Below are 6,023 nucleotides of genomic sequence, written 5' to 3'. Positions count from 1 at the left end.
ACAAATATTTATTTTGACTACATTGGAAAGAGATAAAGAATATGAGATTTCGGCTTTTAGAATCCTTAAAAAACCATATTTAGGTAGGTTTCGTTAATAGAATTAAATATTTAACAGATAATTGATAATAAATAAATTATTTAATTTAGTACCACATCAAACTCTAAAAATCAAAATAACTCTTAAACGCACAGGAATTTCGAAACGGAAGAAGGGACATTATTTTTGTTAAACTGTATGTAGATAATGAAAATAACAGTTTTTTTTAAAAATAGTCATTGGCGTAGAAGTTCTGTCTAAGAAAGAGGTTGAGCACCCCCTCCACTCCGCCACTGTGCAAGTTTTTGAACATTCTTATCGCTTGTTTTATGCCACTTAATTAATAGACATTATCTCCCAAACATGAAAAAAATCTAAGCATTCGTTTATAAATTATAATGAAAATTCGAGAAAAAAAAAATATATTCAACACCCTGTATCTCGGAAACGAAGCCTTCTACGACATGTTTATAGGAACTTTTCTTTTTAAAAACATGTGTTCTATCTCCTGTTAAAGTTTGTCTACAAAAAACTGACTCACCCTGTATAATCTATAATGTCCCAAGGGAGTTATGACTCTCTTTATTGATAGCGTAACTATGACGATATAAGCTAATAATATGCCGGTCAGAAATAAAATATTTTTATCTGGCAAAGTACTCGGGTTGCCGGTTATGACAGTATCTGTTTTTGCCGCTACCAACCTAATTGTTTAACAATAGGCCGTCAAATTTTACAGTCTATAACTCACTTGGGTTTTCATTTACTTTTTTCATTTCATTTTTCAAAAGATAATACTCGAAATTTGCTGTAATATTTAAGTGTGCCAAAACATCTCTATTGGTTTGCCTATCTTATAAACCGCAATCAGAAATGTTTCCCATAAATGATACCAGGAAATATAAACAATATTTAGGGAATATAAAAAAGTAAGGTATAAATTTTAAAACCAGTTAAATGTAAACCCTTCAACCACAAATTCTGGAAACCATAAACCTGTTTATAGGTTTAAATTTTATGGGTCTGGGTGTTGTGTGTTTAGTTTAATTAATTAGGTGTTTAGGTTTATGGTTTCAACATTTTGTGGTTGAATGGTTTACCCACTGTGCAGCGCTATACAAATGTATGATATATGAAATATCCCAATTTAAAAGTACGAAAAATAGTGTTTCACTATATTTGAGGTTATGTAGGTTTTTCCCACAACGTCCGTTATGGTGTCTACAAATCCTAATAACTCTTCCGTAGCAGATTAGAAATAGTAGTTGGCCTGTGTAGATTTCCATCTAAAGTCACTCCAAGGAAATTAATTTTGGAGACCATATTTAAAATATAACCATTAATAGTTAAATTAATAATATTTCCTGCGGGATAATTTTTATTTCTATTTGTAAAAAACAGAATCTGTAATCCCATAGCCTTAGGAATCGAATTTCCAAGCACAAAAAATTCTAATACAGCAGACTTCTGAACCCCATAGCCCTGAAAAGTGAATATTCCCAATAACGACTAGTCCCATAAACTATTTAGTATAGTTCAACAAACGATTTCATGATGTAGAAAAGAGATATTGGAACGATTCAGAATGGATTTTGAAGAAGAATATTATTTTCAGACGAATTTATTTGAATTAATTCAATACATTTTGACAATACAGTTTTTCTGTCTCTTATCTTATGGGCATTCCACTCCAAATCGACCACTTTTAACAACCCTGACCCCTTGAAACTTTTTTATTGTTTTCTACCCCATTGAAAACCTCAGAATTTTTTCTAATTTTTTCACCAAATTCAAAAAAAGTTATGAAGTTTTGAAAAAAGCTTTTTATTAAAATAATCATAACTTTTTCAAAAATTGCGTTGTCGGGACGTTTTTTTCAAAATTTTTGTTTTTAAATGTACTTTTTGAAAATAAATAGATCAAAATTATCTGGACCTATATTCACTGTTTTTTTTTCAATTTTCCAAAAAAGAAAACGAAAATTTCTCGATTTTTGAAAAATTGTTTTTTTTATTATAAAAAACTGACATTTTTTATAAATCCTGAAATTTTTTCAGTGGTGTTTTTCCGTTTTCTATTTTTTTTATTAAGTAATTGAAAACAATTTTTTTGTTCAATTTAGCTTATTTCACATAACACAATTTTCAAAATTTTTGAAATACTATATAGAATCCGAAAATTGAAAAAAAATATATGAAAGAAATGATTGAAAGTGGTAAAACTGAAAAAAAATTCGATTTCTTTTGAAAAAATAGAAGATCGTTTTGAATAATTTTTTTTCGAAAACTACATCCAGAAACAAAGAAAATTTTAAAAAAAGTTGTTATTTGGTCCATTTTTGGACGAACAGTGGGCTTTAAAAAAAACGTGCAACACATTTGAACTCAAATAAATCATTTTTAAACCATCCTCTTTTGACTTTTTGAAATTGTCATCAAACGCTGCATAGAATAAATTTTTTCAATTTTGGGATTCTACATACCTACATTTTCAAAAATTTTCAAAATGATGTTATGTGGAATAAGCTAAATTTGAAAAAAAAAATTCAATCAATAAAAAAAATAGAAAACGAAAAAACAACTGAAAAAATTTAAGGATTTATAAAAAATTAGTTTTTATAAGAAAAAAGAAATTAAAAATTGTAACTCGAGAAATTTTCCGTTTTTTATCGAATATTAAAAAAAAACAGTGAAGATAGGTCCAGATAATTTCAATCTATTTTTTTTCAAAAAGTATATTTAAAAACAAAAATTAAAAAAAAATTTTTCAATCAATAAAAAATAGAAATCGAAAAAACAATGGAAAAATTTGAGGATTTATAAAAAATGTCACATTTTTATAAGAAAAAAAAAAAAAANAAAAAACAGTGAAGATAGGTCCAGATAATTTTAATCTATTTTTTTTTCAAAAAGTACATTTAAAAACAAAAATTTTGAAAAAAAACGTCCCGTTAACTCATTTTTTGAAAAGGTTATGGTTATTTTTTTAAAAAAGCTTCAAAAATTCATAACTTTTTTTGAGTTGGGTGAAAAAATTTGAAAAAATTCTCAGAGGTTTTCAATGGGGTAGAAAACAATACAAAAGTTGCAGCCAAATCGAAAAGGGTCAGGGTTAAAAGTGGTCGATTTGGCGTGGAATGCCCCTATAGTATCCGAGATCCTAATATATGTGTAAGCGATAGCAGTTGGGGACACCCGGTATAGAGACCAATGGAGCTGCTTTGACGGATTGAATGCTGAGGCATCAGTTTATTTAGGATTATATAAGTAATATTAATATCCCGTTAACCCCTGTATATATTTTTATCTCTAACTAACTCTATATTTTTTCATAACAATAATACTATATTAGATATCTTGCTTAGTTAGATAAAATAAAAAGCTTACGTTGTAAATTAATTACTATAAATTGTTAGCTCTTGCAAATAAGAAACAGATTCAAGTAATAAACGATCTAATGTACATCAGTACTGTGAACGCTCCCAACCTTCACTTATAGTTTACATTTACGATGTAGAAGTTATTCAGTAATTCATAGAGTTCGTTTTCTAGTCTCAAGTGCTCTGCTTGTCTATGTATTATTATTTTCTCACAATATACTGTTTTACATTTCACCTGGCTAGTTTTTGTTTTCTCGTTTGAAAGAGTTTACATATGCAACGGCAAAGAGGATCGCTCAGTATACATATCAATATATCACTTTTAAAACATGACTGATTGAATCAACGGTCTTGTAAAAAACTGAACAACTTGTGTTGACATACACATGTATATTCAATGTGACACTTAATATTACTATCTTAAACAAGTAAATCTTCAATTCAACGAACAAATATAAACAAGCATGACTTGACAAAACGTATCGGTGTAACCTTGAGCAAAAACCGGACGGCAAAACCTTGAGCGGGAAAATGTATTGTACTTATATAATAATTGTTCCAAATTCGTTACGAAATCCAAGCAAATTAAATAATGATTATATATAGGGTGTTCTGCATAAGAACCGACACAGAACAGGGGCATGTACTCATAGGGGAGCCCAAAATATGGTGATTTAACGCAACTTACCTTTATACTAAGCTGCAGAAGTTATAGGCATTGAAAATAGGGTTTCAAATTTCGAAAAAATCAATATCTCTTATACTTGAATTTAGAACAACCAGATTTGGTACACAGGATGAGTGTACAGAGCATTAATTGACAGTAAGTACAGTTCAAATGAAGGATTTTAAAGGATTGATAAGGGATGATGCGTTGGCGGACTTAAAAAATTATTACTTTATTTTATGGGGAATTTAATTCTAAAACTGTTCTTACTCTTGTTAGTTTTTAAAAAACTTTGACGTTTTCAACAAAAACACGAATAACTAATAATATGTATTGTAGCTGTTTAATCATCGAAAATTCAAAAGTTGGATATGTATTTATACACCAGGAAAATTAGCGAAAATAAAAGAGGAACTCGAAAAAATTCCTACCCGCGATATTATTGTAAAATTGTCTAAAGGAACATAATACAAGACATCTTTCATCTCGTGAGTAAAAAAAATTTATTAGCTAACTTTTCTAAGTAAACAAATAAGTGAGGAAAACAGTTTTTTCACTTTGCAGGGAAAACCATCAATTTTAGCGAAAAGTGACTCAGAGACAGCTTGTAGGGAATAAAATTATCTACAAAATGAAACCCGTTAAGTTAAAATCGATTAATAAACAAAAAAGTTATTGCAAAAAACAAGAAAAGGGCCCATTTCTTAATTTGTTTATAACTATCGCATTTATTGTTAAAATTTTATAAAACCTATGACAAGTTGAGGGTTTTGTCATATTTTAAAAGCGTGCCAAAAGTGAGCGCTATAGAGGCAATAGTTTTCGCACAATTCAATTTGTTTATAACGGAGGCTCCAAAAGTTATGAACTTTAAGCCTCTAATACAGGCGTTAATTTTCAACCAGACATGATTCTGAAAGCGTCATTGTAATCTTAAAGACGCAATTAAGCGACCTATTAAAAAATATCTCCGTTTTTTTGGCATTAACATTCTCAAATTGTGCATTAAAGAACCGTGTGTTTTTCGCTTATAAACAATTTGAATAAAATTGTTGCTATTTATGCTACCTTAACGAAAATAGATTCAAGGGATAACGGGCAAAAAAATATATATTTTTTAAAAATGCACCCTCTACGACCTACAGGAGCCAAAATCAGATTTTTTTAAAAATCGTAGTGCAATTGTTTATAAACATGAAGACTTGAATTTTTCGCAAAATAAAGATTAGGACGTAAACTACGATTTCCCGTGATATGCATTGAAAAATGTGGAAAATTAACGACTCACGAGCCCTTTAAAGATGAAGGTACTTACTAAGAAAATGCCCGGCGTCGTAGTGGGGGAAGCTCGTCCAAGCGAAGCGTTCAAATTGATGCGCGCTGTAAAAATTTGCAATATCTCGGCTTCGTAGAAACTTCTTTTTTTTAAACTGGGGTAGTTCGACGAAAAAATACCACAATGGGCATATTTACTAATTCGTAGAATAGCCCTGAACTCCAGAAAAAATGAATCTTTTATAATGCATTTTTTTTAATTTACAAAAATGTCACAAAAATTATTGTTAAACGAAATATTAATTAAAATTTCAATTTCGGAATTATTTTACTATTATTAAATAAATAAATGAAGTTATTGTTCATTTAAAGTTATTTTTCACAAAAATATAAAAAAATTTTAATTTTAAATTGTTGCATTATATTGCATTATATCTATTATTGAAAATGGTTGTGATTAATATATTTTGAATTAATTTTGATTATGTTGTAAAAATTTTTTTGTATAAAATTAGTAATAAATATAATAAAAAAACTATATATTAAAATTTCAAGAAGTTAAAATTGTAATTTTATCGACCGCATTATTTTTATTAATATTTTTTAATTTTGAGAATTTTGCAACAAATTCAAATGTTTTTTATTCTTTTTTAAATCTTTTAA

Source organism: Anoplophora glabripennis, unplaced genomic scaffold (genome assembly GCF_000390285.2).
Source record: "Anoplophora glabripennis isolate ALB-LARVAE unplaced genomic scaffold, Agla_2.0 scaffold155, whole genome shotgun sequence".
Taxonomy (NCBI): Eukaryota; Metazoa; Arthropoda; class Insecta; order Coleoptera; family Cerambycidae; genus Anoplophora; species Anoplophora glabripennis.
The sequence above is the reverse complement of the archived record's forward strand: the minus strand, read 5'-3'. Positions refer to the sequence as shown.